A 19,756-nucleotide genomic window follows, 5' to 3' on the forward strand; every position below is an offset into this window, starting at 1 on the left:
CCATTGTAATGGGGGCAACGTGACATGGGCGGACCAGGGTAGTGTGTGTGTGTGTGTGTGTGTGTGTGTGTGTGCCCCAGCCTATGCTAAATACCCATTTAATCGACCAGCCTCGAAAGGAGGATGAACAGTTGGGATGGACTGTGAGCCGATAATCCCTGCCTATGAATCGAACCTTGGCGTGCCCGCGTGTCATTTACAATCAGCAACACCAAACCACTACGTTACACACGTCTCTCTCATTCCCCTACTGTATTAGGACCTCGTAATAACACTCTACTCCTTTAACAGTGTCTTCTCACAGCTATTTGTCACTGTTAGAGACACTGCAAGCGAGAACAGCACTTGCTGTGAGTTGGCAACACTGACATGGGAGTGATGTATGGCAACACCAGATCTGGAAAATATGTCTCACATTTATTCATCTTAATTGATGTCTACGACGAGGTGTTGTATACTAGAATATCATCGTCACTGGACATTATTTAGACACGATACTAAGAATGTATTCATAAATGATGGGAAAAGATATTTTTGAGCGATTTTAATATCGGAAGATTTTACGATCACGGGTTTGGGGGGGGGTCTGTGTGATTACGTCGTAGCCAGACGTAGGATAAGGACGCCTGAACGAGTTTCCTCCTATTAGTGTCTGTCTATGGTCCGTATCCCATCGTAAATATGACTCGTGCTAGTAGGTAAGATGAAGCAGTGTTTGTCCTTAACATATTTAGGAGGATAACAAACAATATAGTGTAGAAGATAAGTTTATTTAGGGTTTTGTATTCCATTGTTGCCGGCCATGCTTTCATGAATTACCCTATGGCTCGTAGGGTATGTTTACGTTTGGTTTGCCAGACTTAAGATCCATATTTCACATTCGATCTATGATGTAAGTTAGGATTTGGTGTCACAAGGAGCTGAGCATTATTTCAGATATTACCCTAAGTCGGGCTTGTCCGTAATTGTGGAGTGGTGGTTTGTGATGAAGCCGAAATTGGCATATATAATTTGTATAAATGTTATCGTAAGTTGGGCATGCTCCTGAGTTGTATCGTGGTCGACTGCACTAAAGGCCGGAGTTGGGATAGGCCTCGGTATATGAAAATGTTATCCAAAGTTGGGCATGATCCTATCTGTAGAGTGTTTGGACTGTGTTGATGCCGGGGTTGGCGATATATATTAATTTTTTTTAATTTTTTTTTAATTTTTAATTTTCCAAAAGAAGGAACAGAGGGGGCCAGGTGAGGATATTCCAAAAAAGGCCCAGTCCTCTGTTCCTAACGCTACCTCTCTAACGCGGGAAATGGCGAATAGTTTAAAAGAAAGAAAAAGATATATATATATATATATATATATATATATATATATATATATATATATATATATATATATATATATATATATATATATGAATATTTGATATTGTTTTACTGAAACAAATTACCTCTTGAGCCGCTGCACATAAATATATAATGAAATGGCTACAGTTGGACGAGGTATTCAACTGTTTTACTGCAATTTCAGAAACGACTTTAACCTGCAGTTGATGTGAATCAAGTTCAGGCCGGCCATAGAGGGTTCGAATCCCATCATCGATACGCAGCTGCGCCAACCATAGGGAAGGTAAGAGCTGCTTCAATTCCCTTTAGTGGATTATAGGTAGTTGACTGTACAACCTCATTTGTTTTTTTTTTTTTCGCCATAACAGATACTTAACCTTATAACCAGCGATGTTGTGTATACAATAACTGCCTCCTTCCCTTCGCATTGTTTACATTCTTGTTTGAGACCAATTAATATTGTTTGCAAACTTTTTTTTATATATATACGTCTCAAGTTATTTACCCAAATATCTGCCATGGGCAACACTGCTGTTACCCATGATCTTGCCTTACTGATTCTTACCTTGCCTTACCAAGCACCTTGCCTTAACCCTATACCCCTGCCTTACTCAGCACCCTACCTAATTCATTGACCTACCTTACCCATCACCCTACCTTACCCATCACTCTACCTTACCCATCACCCTACCTTACCCTTCCTCCTACCTTACCCATCATCCTACTTACCCATCAATCTACCTTACCCTTCCTCCTACCTTACCCATCAATCTACCTTACCCTTCCTCCTACCTTACCCATCACTCTACCTTACCCGTCCTCCTACTTTACCCAGCACCTTACCTTACTTATCACTTTGCCTTACCCACCTCGCTAACCTTACCTACCACCCCCAATCAACCCACTTCCCCTAACCTTACCCACCACCTCTAACTCATCCACCACCCTAACCTTACCCACCACCCTAACCTTACCCACCACACCTATGTCACCCACCACCCTAACCTTACCCACCAACCTAACCTTGCCCACCACCTCTAACTCACCCACCACCGTAACCTTACCCACTACCCCTAACCTTACCCACCACCCTAACTCACCCACCACCCTAACTCACCCACTACCCTAACCTTACCCACTACCCCTAACCTTACCCACCACCCTAACTCACCCACTACCCTAACTCACCCACTACCCTAACTCACCCACTACCCTAACTCACCCACCACCCAAACCTTACCCACCACCCTAACCTTACCCACCACCCTAACTCACCCACTACCCTAACCTTACCCACTACCCCTAACCTTACCCACCATCTCTTACCCACTACCCAAACCTTACCCACTACCCCTAACCTTACCCACCATCTCTTACCCACTAACCTAACCTAACCTAACCTAACCTAACCTAACCTTACCCACCACCGGGCCACAGCAGAGCCCGGGTCCTCCCCACAGGTCGTGAACTCAGACACTTTCACCATTGTGACCAGATATTCCCAGTGGCAGGTCATATTTACATCTTGTAGTCCACAAGGTCGTCTGGCAGTAGGTTAACTATGTGGTCCTCACCCTTCTGGCCCTGAGGGGGGATGTTAGTGTGTTCTGGCGAAGCCGTTAACTGTGTGTGTGTGTGTGTGTGTGTGTGTGTGTGTGTGTGTGTGTGTGTATGTGTGTGTATGTACAGACACATACACATACACACTCCCAGGATTCGAACCCGGGCTGTTCCCGACCCCCAGGCTGGCCCGTGTGGACTCATGGTCAGTAACGCTAACCAATATACCACAGAGGCCCTTCTGTGTGTGTGTGTGTGTGTTTGTGTGTCTATGTGTGTGGTTATATATGTGAACATGGAAAATGGTTTACACATAGGTGGTTTTTTTTCATAATTTTACGTCTCGTTTTAATATTAGATGTGGTTCGATCCCTTTTCGACTGTGGTCTACACTTCCTGTCCTCCAGCAGATAACCTGGTCATAGACCATCAGGTCTTGTGTTATCTGTCCTTCCCATGTACTGTCCTCCAGCAGACAACCTGGTCATAGACCATCAGGTCTTGTGTTATCTGTCCTTCCCATGTACTGTCCTCCAGCAGACAACCTGGTCATAGACCATCAGGTCTTGTGTTATCTGTCCTTCCCATGTACTGTCCTCCAGCAGACAACCTGGTCATAGACCATCAGGTCTTGTATTATCTGTCCTTCCCATGTACTGTCCTCCAGCAGACAACCTGGTCATAGACCATCAGGTCTTGTATTATCTGTCCTTCCCATGTACTGTCCTCCAGCAGACAACCTGGTCATAGACCATCAGGTCTTGTGTTATCTGGCGTTTCCATGTACGTCCATCTTGATGGTTACGCCCATCTTGATGGTTACGCCCATCTCCCGTTATACAATATCTTTTGATATTTGGCGTCGATTATCATTCTTATCGTCCCTTTGACCTGGTTTTTCACGGAAGGTATAATTATCGAATCTGTGAAGCCTTTTAGCCCTAGGGTAACGCCCTTGGGCAGAGCCATCCTTGCGTAAGGCGTTACAGCCCTTGAGTATAGCGACACAGCCTTTGCGTAAGACGCCACAACCCAAGCCCACGACGCTACAACCCTTGCGTACGACGCTACAGGCCTTGCGTGCGATGGTACAATCCTTGCGTACGACGCTACAGCCCTTGCCTACGATGGTACAGTCCTTGCGTACGACGCTACTGCCCTTCCATAAGACGCTACAATCCTTGCGTACGACGCTACAATCCTTGCATAAAACGCCACAATCCCTGCGTACGACGCTACAATCCTTGCGTACGACGCTACAAGCCTTGCGTCGTCTTATGTCCTTCCCAGCAAAGTCCTACGTTCTCCCCAGCGTCATTTTACATCAATTCTCTTTTCTCTTTCACAAGCAATTTGACTTCGTCATCCCACCACTTGCTACCCTTTCTCACCAGCCCACTTCCCACCTTCCGCATGCCACACACTTCTCTCGCACATGCCATCGCTGCTTCCCTAAATACCTCCCATTCCTCACCCACTCCCTGAGGTTTGCTTGCTCTCGCCTTTTGCCATTCCACACTCGGCCTCTCCTGGTACCTCTTTACACACGCCTTTTGTCCAATCTCGCTTACATTCACCTCCTTCTTCTTACCCATATCATATCCTTTTTGCCAGAAGCTTCTGCAAATTTTCCCCTTTGGCTACGTCAAGTAATGCTCAGACAGTCCACCAGCTGCCCCTCTCAAACCCCTTCACATGCAAGAGTCTCTCCTTTACACGCCTATCAGTTAGTATGTGATCCAGTAATGCCCGCTTACCATCTTTTATACTCAACGTATACTTGTTTGTGTCCCTTTTTTTAAACCAAGTATTTCCAGTCACCAGTCCTTTTTCAGCACACAACTCCACAAACTGGCTACTATTTCCAATCAAATACCTCTCAATTATACCGTCACCTGCTCCATTACTCACTTTCGCATTTGAATCACCCATCACTAATACCTGCTCTTTGTCGTATCAAAACGCACTCACTCAGCTGCTCCCAAAACACTTGCCTCTCTTTGTCAGTCTTCATATATACCCATGTGCATAAACAGAAATAATCAACCACCTCTCGTAATCCACTTTCATCTTCCCTACATCAGTCTGGGGCTCACTTCCTTACTCTTTCACATATTCCCACAACTCATGCTTTAGCAGAAGTACCACCCCTTCCTTAGCTTTCGCCCTCCCAACTAACCCCGTTAGACATTAGTAAACCATTCTTCCTCCTTCCCCTTAAGCTTTGTTTCACTCACGGTCAGAAAACCCCAGGCTCCTTTCCATAAACATACTACCTTACCTCACCCCTTCTTCTCATCTTGGCTTTGCAACAATCATACAGATGGACTTTGCGTTACTCTGGAGTTCACTAACCTTTATAAAAGAGACTGCTTTATTCCTGTCCCAGTTAAGCAAGATTGGCCTACCGTTCCGGTGTTGACTCAGTGAATCCGTTATCGCTACACCATAGCTAGTTGGCACGGACAGCTTTTATCTTCCCCCTCTTCGTCCCAGTTAGATAAAATGATCTATTCTCACCCCGTTGAAGTGGGTTGACCCTGTTCTCATCACGGCCCAACTGAACAGGGCATCTTCCATTATAGCTATGTAGACGGAGGTTACTCCTTAGTGGATTCTAATGCTTGGGGGGAAGAGGGTTCGATTACCCTTAATAGAAGCACCATGATTCTCGTCTGAGTAGAGGTGATGTGCTGTTGGGGTAGAGAGAGAGAGAGAGAGAGAGAGAGAGAGAGAGAGAGAGAGAGAGAGAGAGAGAGAGAGAGAGAGAGTGTGTTTGCATGAGAAAGACAGACAGCAGAAGGCCTGACTGACCCACGACTGGGTTGTCTGGTAAAAAGAAAAAAGGAAATAGTTTAACTTGACAAGAAAACGTAATTCCGCTCTCACCGCCTCCCCGCTGGTGCACATTAGCCATGTAGCGTCCCCGTGACTGCTGTCGTTGATACAATTTTACTTCTGGCGTTTTCCTCAGAATAAACCTGAATGTATAAGATATTTATCTAAACGACTTTTGAAGGTTAGTTATATTATTTAGCATTCACTACGTCTGACGGTAACGTATTCCAATGCTCAACACACCTACAAGACTAGAAGCATTTCCCCACTTCTGTACATTATTCAGCCTTGAGTTGAACTCCATTTGTCCTCGTAGACGAATTTTCTTGTAATTTGACAGACCCTTATTTTTCGAGTATCAGGACCTTGTTCATGTGATTTTGAACTGTGACATTAACTTGACTATGGTCTGCGATGTAGCTAATGACAAACATAGACATAGTTATTGCAAGGTACTTCTCCTTGTATGCAAATGCTAACCTGGCCCCCAGATAATGTTTTTTTTCAATAGTGTTTTTGTAATATATTGTGGAACCATGATTGATATATAGTTGGTTGACAATTAACGAGTGTGGGTCTATCTATACGTAGCATCTTGCCTGCCTTCATTAAACACCCAAGGGCAGCTCGAGTGAGCTACAGTCGTATCAAACCGGTTCACAAACTTTGAGTATTTTTGGACCGTCGTGAATATAAAACCGGTTCACAAACACAGTATTCTAGGACTGTCTTATGTAAAACCGGTTCACAAACACATTATTTTTAGACTGTCGTGAATATAAAACCGGTTCACAAACACAGTATTTTTGGACTGTCGTATAAAACCAGTTCACAAACACAGAGTAATTTTGGACCGTCATGAATATAAAACCGGTTCACAAACACAGTATTTTTGGACCGTCGTATATAAAACCGGTTCACAAACAGTATTTTTGGACCGTCGTATATAAAACCGGTTCACAAACACAGTATTTTTGGACTATCGTATACAAAACCGGTTCACATCCTCGTTGTGTCACCTTCTTCCTCTTCCTTAAAGTTGTGGCACCAACACTTCTAATACCTTGAAACGAAATGGTCAAAGCTAATGTCCTTTTTTTATGGTGTGTGTGTGTGTATGTGGGAGGGGGGGTAGAAGATGATGTAATTCTCCTTTCCATCCGTCTTCTGTGTCAGCTGACCATCTAGGTTCCCTCCCTCCCTCCCTCCCTCCCTCCCTCCCTCCCTCCTCCCCTCCTAAGGGTAATATAAACACTGCTTGGCAGACGGAGATGGTGTCCTCTGGCTTCAACCAGGACCAAAAGCCACGTTGAAATGGCGTACATTTAACCTCTTGTTTCCTCCAATGGATTGATGAGATGAAGAGTGACCTTTCCCACACCCCCACACACCCCCACACACACCCACACAACCCCACACACACACCCCCACACACACCCACAACCCCCACAACCCACACACCCCCACAGCCCACACCCCCACAACCCAATAAGTGTTCTCTGGTATGCGATAGACTCTTGGAATTTTTTGAGATATGTCCCGATCTTGTAAGTCTACCTCAAGACCTGGTATAACCTTAGTCAGATTAGTATACTGGTATATCTAGAGACCTGGTATAACATTATCTAGAAGACTGGTATGCTGGTATATCTAGAGACCTGGTATAACCTTATATAGAAGACTGGTATACTGGTATATCTAGAGACCTGATATAACCTTATTGAGAAGACTGGTATACTGGTATATCTAGAGACCTGGTATAACCTTATTGAGAAGTCTGGTATACTGGTATATCTAGAGACCTGGTATAACCTTATATAGAAGACTGGTATACTGGTATATCTAGAGACCTGATATAACCTTATTGAGAAGACTGGTATACTGGTATATCTAGAGACCTGGTATAACCTTATTGACAAGGCTGGTATACTGGTATATCTAGAGACCTGGTATACGCAGATTTCTAGGGAATTAACATATCTCGAAAACAGCTATAAACAGGTCACCTTTTAACATACCCTTTTAGTGGGGCGAGTCTCCCAAAACATACCCTTCCTCTCTCTCTCTCTCTCTCTCTCTCTCTCTCTCTCTCTCTCTCTCTCTCTCTCTCTCTCTCTCTCTCTCTCTCCCCCCGAAGTCCTGTAGGGCCAAAAGCCATTTTTCACCCAGATATCTCGACCCTTTGAGCCCGAGTTGATATGTGAATCGTAATATACCCCGTTATCCTTCTTTTATCATAACTGTTGGTGAGTATCTCCACTCGTATTAATGGGGCCCCGGTCTGGAAATTTGACCCACATATAGATACCCCCAGGTCTAAACATATATTGAGAGAGCAGCTGGTGTAAGCCAATACTTCCCGAAAAAAGAATATATATATATATATATATATATATATATATATATATATATATATATATATATATATATATATATATATATATATGAGAAGAGTGGGAGGTGGGTTGATTAGAAAGGGTAGTGAGTGGTGGGATGAAGAAGTAAGATTATTAGTGAAAGAGAAGAGATAGGCATTTGGACGATTTTTGCAGGGAAAAAATGAAATTGAGTGGGAGATGTATAAAAGAAAGAGACAGGAGGTCAAGAGAAAGGTGCAAGAGGTGAAAAAGAGGTCAAATGAGAGTTAGGGAGAATAAAAAGATGTTCTGGAAGGAGGTAAATAAAGTACGTAAGACAAGGGAGCAAATGGGAACTTCAGTGAAGGGCGCAAATGGGGAGGTGATAACAAGTAGTGGTGATGTGAGAAAGAGATGGAGTGAGTATTTTGAAGGTTTGTTGAATGTGTTTGATGATAGAGTGGCAGATATAGGGTGTTTTGGTCGAGGTGGTGTGCAAAGTGAGAGGGTTAGGGAAAATGATTTGGTAAACAGAGAAGAGGTAGTAAAAGCTTTGCGGAAGATGAAAGCCGGCAAGGCAGCAGCTTTGGATGGTATTGCAGTGGAATTTATTAAAAAAAGGATGACTGTATAATTGACTGGTTGGTAAGGTTATTTAATGTATGTATGACTCATGGTGAGGTGCCTGAGGATTGGCGGAATGCGTGCATAGTGCCATTGTACAAAGGCAAAGGGGATAAGAGTGAGTGCTCAAATTTCAGAGGTATAAGTTTGTTGAGTATTCCTGGTAAATTATATGGGAGGGTATTGATTGAGAGGGTGAAGGCATGTACAGAGCATCAGATTGGGGAAGAGCAGTGTGGTTTCAGAAGTGGTAGAGGATGTGTGGATCAGGTGTTTGCTTTGAAGAATGTATGTGAGAAATACTTAGAAAAGCAAATGGATTTGTATGTAGCATTTATGGATCTGGAGAAGGCATATGATACAGTTGATAGAGATGCTCTGTGGAAGGTATTAAGAATATATAGTGTGGGAGGCAAGTTGTTAGAAGCAGTGAAAAGTTTTTATCGAGGTTGTAAGGCATGTGTACGTGTAGGAAGAGAGGAAAGTGATTGGTTCTCAGTGAATGTAGGTTTGCGGCAGGGGTGTGTGATGTCTCCATGGTTGTTTAATTTTGTTTATGGATGGGGTTGTTAGGGAGGTGAATGCAAGAGTTTTGGAAAGAGGGGCAAGTATAAAGTCTGTTGTGGATGAGAGAGCTTGGGAAGTGAGTCAGTTGTTGTTCGCTGATGATACAGCGCTGGTGGCTGATTCATGTGAGAAACTGCAGAAGCTGGTGACTGAGTTTGGTAAAGTGTGTGAAAGAAGAAAGTTAAGAGTAAATGTGAATAAGAGCAAGGTTATTAGGTACAGTAGGGTTGAGGGTCAAGTCAATTGGGAGGTAAGTTTGAATGGAGAAAAACTGGAGGAAGTGAAGTGTTTTAGATATCTGGGAGTGGATCTGGCAGCGGATGGAACCATGGAAGCGGAAGTGGATCATAGGATGGGGGAGAGGGCGAAAATCCTGGGAGCCTTGAAGAATGTGTGGAAGTCGAGAACATTATCTCGGAAAGCAAAAATGGGTATGTTTGAAGGAATAGTTGTTCCAAGAATTTTGTATGGTTGCGAGGCGTGGGCTATGGATAGAGTTGTGCGCAGTAGGGTGGATGTGCTGGAAATGAGATGTTTGAGGACAATATGTGGTGTGAGGTGGTTTGATCGAGTAAGTAACGTAAGGGTAAGAGAGATGTGTGGAAATAAAAAGAGCGTGGTTGAGAGAGCAGAAGAGGGTGTTTTGAAATGGTTTGGGCACATGGAGAGAATGAGTGAGGAAAGATTGACCAAGAGGATATATGTGTCGGAGGTGGAGGGAACGAGGAGAAGAGGGAGACCAAATTGGAGGTGGAAAGATGGAGTGAAAAAGATTTTGCGTGATCGGGGCCTGAACATGCAGGAGGGTGAAAGGAGGGCAAGGAATAGAGTGAATTGGATCGATGTGGTATACCGGGGTTGACGTGCTGTCAGTGGATTGAATCAAGGCATGTGAAGCGTCTGGGGTAAACCATGGAAAGCTGTGTAGGTATGTATATTTGCGTGTGTGGACGTATGTATATACATGTGTATGGGGGTGGGTTGGGCCATTTCTTTCGTCTGTTTCCTTGCGCTACCTCGCAGACGCGGGAGACAGCGACAAAGTATAATAAAAAGAATAATAATAATTTAACCCCATTTATCATCTCTCTATGGAACTGGAAAAAACCCATGGTGGTGATTCATTCTTTACACTGAGGGGAAGCGACCCAGACCTGTTTGGCGTGATCAACTATTTTTTTTCTAATTATCGTATAATAATTATAGCACTGTGTTAGTAGTGGGGAGGGATGTGAAGGTCAGAGAAAACGTGGGAGTTTCATTGGCGCAAGAAGTAAGCATTTGTAGAAAATCAATAAAAATCTATATAAATCTTACCTTAAGTTTCCCCTGGTGTTCAGAGTTTATACTAGGAATGTATTGTAATATTAGAAGTGGTGTATATCTGGTCAGAGAGGAATGACTGTGTTTGGGGAGGATGGTCGGTGGTGGCACCAGCTCGCACGGTGTGTTGTCATCTATCTGTTTGGGGAGGATGGTCGGTGGCGGCACCAGCTCCCTCAGTGTGTTGTCGTCTGTCTGTTTGGGGAGGATGGTCGGTGGCGGCACCAACTCCCTCAGTGTGTTGTCGTCTGTCTGTTTGGGGAGGATGGTCGGTGGCGGCACCAGCTCCCTCAGTGTGTTGTCGTCTGTCTGTTTGGGGAGGATGGTCGGTGGCGGCACCAGCTCCCTCAGTGTGGTGTCGTCTGTCTGTTTGGGGAGGATGGTCGGTGGCGGCACCAACTCCCTCAGTGTGTTGTCGTCTGTCTGTTTGGGGAGGATGGTCGGTGGCGGCACCAGCTCCCTCAGTGTGTTGTCGTCTGTCTGTTTGGGGAGGATGGTCGGTGGCGGCACCAGCTCCCTCAGTGTGGTGTCATCTGTTTGTTTACAGTTTTTGCCATTCTCGCGACCCTCCTCCCCCCGAGATGTGTTGGGTAGAGTTCCAATCATTGTAACTAGATGTCAAAATGAGCGCCAGATGCTTCGAAAAGTTAAAGTTCTATGAATACTTCTCATATTTTTGGAGTGATAAACCCACTTTAAATAATTAACCAAACCCGCATATTCCCCGGATCTTCTGAACCTTCCTTGATATTCACCGACCGAATATCGTCAGGTGAAAAAGAGACGCCATAATTAATTACCTACATTCTCTTAAGTGTTGGTAATTAATTAATTACCTAGATTCTCATAAGTGTTGGTAATTAATTACCTACATTCTCTTAAGTGTTGGTAATGTGTCGATTGCCACCACCTTCGTCCATCTCCATAGAGGAATAAAGTGAGGATATTCCCTCTTGAGGCTCAGTCCTCCGTTCTTGACGCTACCTCGCTGACGCGGGAAATGGCGACTAAGTCTGAATGAAAGAAAATCCAGAGAAAAATTTTGTATAAACAGGTAATCTAATCCACCAATGTAATATTCCTTTCTTCTTTTCATCTTATGAGTTTTGATTGACATAATTTTTGTCTCCCTTTTTGAGAATCACTGTTTATCTTATACAATAGACTAGAGGTTGTAGATGTAAGTTGTGATAGATGGTAGAGGGTTGTGGTGAAGATCAGATATCTTCTTCAGGCAAAAGAAAACGAGGAATTTCACTGCACGGAACTTTCCCTGGACAGTGACTCTCCCATGGTATGATTTTTGACCGTAGACTTGTATGATAATGATATTCTAACTTCAAAATATCGTAGGAATAGATTGAATTAAATGGTTCTAACTTCAAAATATCGTAGGAATAGATTGAATTAAATGGTTCTAACTTCAAAATATCGTAGGAATAGATTGAATTAAATGGTTCTAACTTCAAAATATCGTAGGAATAGATTGAATTAAATGGTTCTAACTTGAAAATATCGTAGGAATAGATTGAATTAAATGGTTCTAACTTCAAAATATCGTAGGAATAGATTGAATTAAATGGTTCTAACTTGAAAATATCGTAGGAATAGATTGAATTAAATGGTTCTAACTTGAAAATATCGTAGGAATAGATTGAATTAAATGGTTCTAACTTGAAAATATCGTAGGAATAGATTGAATTAAATGGTTCTAACTTCAAAATATCGTAGGAATAGATTGAATTAAATGGTTCTAACTTCAAAATATCGTAGGAATAGATTGAATTAAATGGTTGAATTAAATGGTTGAATTGAATTAAATTGTTAAATTGAATTGAATTGTGAAAGTGAATGAAATTGTTGAATTGTTGAATGAATTAAATGTTTCAATTGAATTAGATTGTTACATTGAATTAAATCGTGAAATTGAATTAAATTGAATTGAATTTGATTGTTCAGTTGAATTAAATTGTTGAATTGAATTAAATTGTTACATTGAATTAAATCGTGAAATTGAATTAAATTGTTGAATTGAATTTCATTGTTCAGTTGAATTAAATTGTTGAATTGAATTGAATTGTTACATTGAATTAAATCGTGAAATTGAATTAAATTGTTGAATTGAATTTCATTGTTCAGTTGAATTAAATTGTTGAATTGAATTTGATTGTTCAGTTGAATTAAATTGTTGAATTGAATTAAATTGCTAAATTGAATTAAATTGTTTAATTGAATATGATTGTTGAATTCAATTAAATTGTTAAATTGAATTGAATTGTTAAATTGAATTGAATTGTGAAATTGAATTTAATTGTTGAATTGAATTAAATTGTTGAATTGAATTAAACTGTGTTATTGAATTAAATCGAATTGAATTGTGAAATTGAATTAGATTGTTGAATTGAATTAAATTGTTAGATTTAATCAAATTGTTCAATCGAATTGAATTGTTGAATCGAATTAAGTCATGAAGTTGAATTAAATCGTGAAATTGAATTAAATTGGTAAATTGAATTAAATTGTTAAATTGAATTAAATTGGTAAATTGAATTAAATCGTGAAATTGAATTAAATTGGTAAATTGAATTAAATTGTTAAATTGAATTAAATTGGTAAATTGAATTAAATCGTGAAATTGAATTAAATTGGTAAATTTAATTAAATCGTGAAATTGAATTTAATTGGTAAATTGAATTAAATTGTTAAATTGAATTAAATCGATAGATTGAGTTAGATTGTGTGACGTGTTATAGGACTCCTGCTTGTTTGAGATGACACCGGGAGCGATATGTGACTTCATTTAGCCGGGAAGACCAGTCTTGCCAAAGGTCTTTTCCCTTCTAAGGAGTCTACACTTCCCTGCTACTGGAAGAAGCGCAGATTGGACTGCTCGCAGGCTTGAGAAAGGTGCTGGCTGACACCAGGTCTCGTATATAGAAAACGGTATGGGGGTATCTATGAATGAATGAATGAATTCGGGGTATCTGTGAATGAATGAATGAATTGCGTAATGTGAGGCGTAATTCATGCTGGTTGGTCGAATATGAGGCATAGCTCATGCGGCGTAATGGCTTATAGAAAATACGCATTGAAATACGCAGACACTGAAATCGAATTACGCAACACTGAGGTTGAAATACGCAACATTGAGATCAAAATACGCAACACGGAGGTTGAATTACGCAACACTGAGATTGAAATACGCAACACTGAGGTTCAGTTACGCAACGCTGAGACTGAGTTACGCAACACTGAGGTTGAATTACGCAACACCTCAACCACCCTAACACCCACCACAGCTCCCGACTGACCCACTCCTAGAATTACCTTTCTCTTTAACGAGCATTTCCCCCCCTTCCATCTCCAGCCATCCCCTCCTCCCTTCCCCAGACCCTGACCCACAGGACGACCCAACCTCCCTGAACTCCCCAACTATAGGACTGTCCTCCTCCGCAGCACCTTGCACGACGCTCCTCTTCCCCAGACACCTCCCCCAGTTGGTGGGGCACTGGAGAGGTGTTTGGACCGTGTTCCTTACTCATACACACCTTGATCCCAGCTAACCACAGCCCCCGTCCCGCACAATACGAGTAGCAATAGACATCAAGAAAACATTGAACACTGTCCCTTGAAGATACTTAACACCGCTTCCTCCCCACCATTGACCAGAAATGGATGGCCATTTTTCATATCCGGCTGCCATGGCAGAGCCACTCGCAATGGTTTCACCTCTACAGCACTTAAGCTCTACAATGGAGTTCCCCAAGACAATGTTCTCTCTCCAGACCTCTTTCCATTCTCTTCCGACATGACCTCCCATTACCTACAGCAAACCACTGTATCAAGGCCCCAATCATATTCAGACGACCCCGAACTCACATCTTGACAACCTAACTCGACAGTTGCAACAGCAAACATGCAACACTATATTACATTTATTGCAACACTGGTGACCTAGTACAGAATATCTGCATTTCCACAGCATTCTTCTATCGTCTGTTAGCCTCAGAGAAACACAAATCCACCTCACACCTTCCAGGCACTTTAAATGGACAATTACTCCTAAGCAAATTACCAACCATTCAAGGCATCACGTACGACACACACACACACACACACACACACACACACACACACACACACACACACACAGGACATTCACTCCCCACACCCGTAACATCAACACAAAAGCAAGACACAAACTAAATACCGTAAGAACTCTAATTGGCACCAGATTTGGATAAGAGAAAGAATCCCTTAGAGTCCTCTACAAACAATTCATCCGCTCCACTCTAAACTACGCCTCACCCGCCTCGTCTTTTACCTTCTCAAACGCAACTATTGACAAAGCTGCAGATCACGCAAAATAGAACAATCACTGGGTACTTTAGCAATCACAAATACTCAAAACTTACAAGATGAAAGAAAGATACTCCCATCACATTCCCAACTTAGTGTACTCGACACTACCCAAACCACTTTCATAGCTAATCATCAGTCCTCAGGCAAAAATAACAAGCTTACTCCTGCCTCGCACTTCACCCCATCATACGTAACACTGACAAAACACACACACACACGCACACACACACACACTCACACCGATTCGACCCGACCCGACCCGACAGGCACTTAACTACCGGCCTCCCAACTGACAAATACCAACCCACTGGTCATAACACCATCTGAAACCACACTCCCCAGACATATAAGAGTCACACATCTCCCGCTGACACTTTGGACATCACTCATCCCTGCAGTACTATACAGTCTCCGATTCATCCCATCCCAAGACCTTTCATGCTAGCGATGCTGCACACACACACGCCCCCCTTCCCCTTACACACACACACACACACACACACACACACACAGATAGATAGATAGATAACAGAAGCTAATGGATGTTATGCCTGGAGGTTTACAGAACGAATGGGTATCATTGATATTTAGGAAGTTGATGACAGGAGTAGATTAATTTTTACTCCTGGTTGGATGTTGGTCAACACACACACACACACACACACACACACACACACACACACACACACACACACTGGTGGCAATGTACCGGTGGATGATGACGTCGTGCAGCAACGCGTGGGGAGGTGTCAGACCAGCATTGGTGAAAGAGAAGACACGTCAATATAAATACTTAAGTATCTCTCTCGTGTTCAGAAGGAGAAAGAATTAAGAAAAAAATTATTGGACAGTTCAGGAGGAGAGAGGAAGTAAGAGGTATATGTTTCTGCTGTAACCCTAGTAACCCCCCTGAGAATCACCCTGGCACCCCCAGAGAATAACCCTGATACCCCAGAGAATCCTTGGACGATGGATCCAAAGAGGCTGGCCCTGCCCAGCACACTGCAGCATAAGGCAGGCATTCTGGCTCGTCCTCTGCAACAGGAGCCCAGACGGTGAATCGGGTGTGGAGGGTCAAGAAAGCGCCTGCTTTATGTTGTGGTGAGTGCGCCCACTTGGTAAACATCGCGAGACCTGAGACCATGGCGAGGGTCAGGGGTGTTCATATCTTACATTATCTGCCCACAAGATGTATATCTTTTCTCAAATGGGGTCACAAACCCCCGTGCTCTAGAATGGCTCTATGACACGAATGTGATACTCACACTCGACTCTCGACCTGTATTTTATGATTGTGATGGTGAGGTGATATTTGGATTATTGAAGAATATTGATTCTGCCACCAGAAGAGAAAGAATGAGTATGATGGTGTAAGCCAGAAACACGTAAGATGAATTTTGATTAAGATAAATATAAAAGTGTAATGTCTAGATACACTTAGACAAAGCATTTCAGTGATAGTGTGAGCGAAGGGTGCATATCTAGTGGTAGGTGGAAGCCACTACAGAGCATGCAGTGGGGTACAGTACATGGACATAGGAGGGGGAGAGGTAGGCCCGAATTGTACCCCAGTGCCAGTAGGTTTCACTCCCATCCAAGAAGGAAAGATGGACGAGAGTCTAAAAGACCCGACCGAGACATACAAGGCTTGTCTCATATCATCTGAGGAAAGGACGGTGTGGCTCTGTGCATGGGTCACTTGTAGCAAGAAAAACGGGAATTTACGAACTAGCGAACGAAATTCTTGGAGACTTCCCGTTCACCCTTGCTCCCGTCCCCTTTTAATCGCTCTCTTACGTCGGGGAGATAACGTGGACTGTACGCTTTCTCCCCTCTTCCTAGGGATGTTCAAATATAACTGGTGTTACCCAGGGCCCTTGTAAAGGCTCCTGCATCGCAAGCCGGTACCAGCAGCTGGGCTGTCCTCCCTGTGATGGAGCCTCGACGAAAGTTCACTTTTCAAATCGTGTTGTTGAACAGGTGGAGCCCGGTAACACCTCCTCAAGGACATCGACATGCATGACTATGTTCAAACCTTCGACCAAGAACCCCATCTGACCTTCCCAGAGGAGGGGCTCGTGACGCTGAGGGTTAGGGAACTGTTGAGAAGGAACGTCTTCAGCTGAGTCAAGTCCAGAGTCCTTAGGTTCTTCTCTCCGAGTGACAGAATTTCCTGAAGCGTTTTATCCCGTATGTCCCCAAAATTGCCAAGTAGGTGATCGTATCACACACACAGACACACACACTGTTCAAGGACCGTATGAGGGAAAGTGCACCTGATATGATCGGAGACGTGAACACAAAGAAAGAGATAAGATCTTATCTGTTCTGCCCAGAGGGGCACATGTGATGGTAAGAATGGAAGGACAAGGCAAAAGAAGAGGACGATCGGCCATTCTGATAAGACACAGCTGGCAATATAAGGAAATGATGGAAGATGGCCCACTCTTCCGGTACCTAATGGGTAGAGGACCTGTGGGAAATAGATGCATTGTGGTGTTGATATCATATGTCATCCTCCATAGACTTTTAACTATCTAGAACAAAATGTATGAAGATAATGATGGAAGGACAATGAAAATGGTACATGAAGCGGTAAACCATGAACTCTTTTTAAGAGATCATATGGTACTAAAAAATGGAGGGATTTCAACTATAAAGTGAGTGACAGACTGGGAGGGGGTTGGGGGAGTTATTATGGATTCTCATAATGATAGGGAGTCATTGAGACACAAGTGTGTCCAGGAAAAATATGATTTCCTTTATCAGTATACCACAGAACACACTAGGATAAGAGGGACCGATACACCATGTCACTAGACCTTATCTTCACTCCTACTATCATGGCTGTTGACAACATCATCTACGATACAACAGATGGAAAAACAAAAAAGTGATCATGTAATTCTCAGGTTTGATTATGTGGTAAACATTTTCATGTGAAATGATAAAGAGAAAGCACAAAGGGAAGAGATGGAACAAGATTTAAAGAGGATATAGTTCCAGACAGCTACAAAGAACTCATTATGTCTATGGCAACATGAATTAATTAGGAAATTGAGTTCAGTAGCCTGAAACCAGGGCTTTGTGATGAAAAGTTCAGCGAAACTTACGATTATAAACTAGATAGCATAGGTGTACCTCTGATCTCAAATACGAATGGACGTTTAAGAAAGAGAATTGGTTCAGTAGAATTTGTCATTAAGCAAAGGAGCTTCGAGATATGCTGTCACTTCAGTCAGCCAGGATGTGCAAGATATGAGAGCAAGGAAGATATAAAGGGGGATAGGAAAGGAGGACCAAATCTGAAAAGAATATTGTCGTCAAGACACGAGACACTTCGCACATCTCCCATAAATACATCAGGAATGGGTTGTCAGTTGAAGAGCAGCTAATCAGGCAAAGGGATTGAGGGAAAAGTTTGTAGTGGATGATAGAAGGATGTTTGAGGAAGTGAAGGACCTGTTCAAAAGCTTCTTCACCTTGAAGGACACTGTAGCCCCAGAACCAGTGAGGTGGAAGGAAAAGAGGTCTCAGAGTACGCTGGGATAGCGAGAAAATACTGACAAAATACTAAAGCAGCTTGACCTATACAAGGCTCATGGTTCCTGGTGAAATTGAACCACACCTGCTGATGATGTTGGTAGACACGTATGATATGCCACTTGAGATCTTGTTCCCAGTGTTGCTAGAGAAAGACAAAGTCCTAAGGGAATGAAAAAGGCAAACGTTATGTGAGAAAGGCGTTGAACAACAGTCAGGTCTTCCTGACGAGTGTGGTCTATAAGGTATTCAAAAGAGGTCATAAGAAAATAAATCTATGACTTCCTGCACAGGAGAATTTACCTAAGTGACAGACAGTTTGGCTTCAAGGGAAATATGGCCATGTGTAACGAACCCCCTAGCTATCCTATCTGTGAGTGAAAAGCTCACTTATAGACAAATGAGAAGGCTGGGTGGATCGCTTATTTTCAGATTGCCTGAAGGCATTTGACTCTACCGCACTAGAGGCTGATTAAGACATTGGAACACGAAACAGGAATAATGGAGGACTCCTTGCCTTCTTCAATGAATAGATCACCTTAGTGGAAGGGGACAGATGATGCACGTCCGAAGACCTTTTTCGAAGTGGGTGGAGGTCGACATTGGAGTGCCGCTGGGTTATATTCTGGAACCTTTGCTCTTCTTGATCCGCGTGAATGACTTGCCAGAGGCATGGCCTCTTCTTTCAATATATATATTGCACATAAAGCAAGGATAAATTGGGCTATGAAAAGTAATGAGGATTGCATCAGTTAACAAGAATTCATCTGATACATGATTGATCAAATTAAACCTTAAGCTCATGTAATAAAAATGGAACACAGCGGAAGAAGACATTATGAATATCATGTAATAGGAAATAAACTGCAGGAATCAGTATGTGAGAAGGATTTAGGAGTTGAACGCAACTGTCTGTTGTCATAGAATAGCTTTCAAAAATATTGTGAAGGATATAGTTTAGGAAAGTTGCTCACATCCTGTATGAGGCCAATATGCTTCTCAGATTTTCTCAGTGTTCCGAAAGAAGCGCAAAGAGCTAATAGAGAAGGTCCAGAGGAGGTGCCGCAAATAAATTACCGGAATTTAGAGAGCCTGAGTTACATGGGAAGGCAATTAGACTTACATTTGTGGAAGAGAGAGGTATGAGGGGTGACCTGATCACACCCTTCAAGTTTGTAAACCAGATGGATGACGTAAATGGTGAACAATTTTTGTTTAAAAGATGCAGAGATAGAGCGG

The 19,756-nt window shown here is 42.7% G+C and overlaps 1 long non-coding RNA gene across 1 annotated transcript in view; it reads left to right on the forward strand.

Moving 5' to 3' along the window:
• Positions 1–604: 604 nt before the first annotated feature.
• Positions 605–19,756, forward strand: part of LOC139765789 (uncharacterized) — a 113,053-nt gene continuing 93,901 nt past the window's right edge. The window contains exons 1-2 of the long non-coding RNA XR_011716738.1: positions 605–698; positions 1,528–1,626. This is a non-coding gene — a long non-coding RNA (uncharacterized lncRNA). The remainder of the gene's footprint in view (positions 699–1,527; positions 1,627–19,756) is intronic.

This window comes from Panulirus ornatus, chromosome 56 (assembly GCF_036320965.1).
Source record: "Panulirus ornatus isolate Po-2019 chromosome 56, ASM3632096v1, whole genome shotgun sequence".
Classification (NCBI taxonomy): domain Eukaryota; kingdom Metazoa; phylum Arthropoda; class Malacostraca; order Decapoda; family Palinuridae; genus Panulirus; species Panulirus ornatus.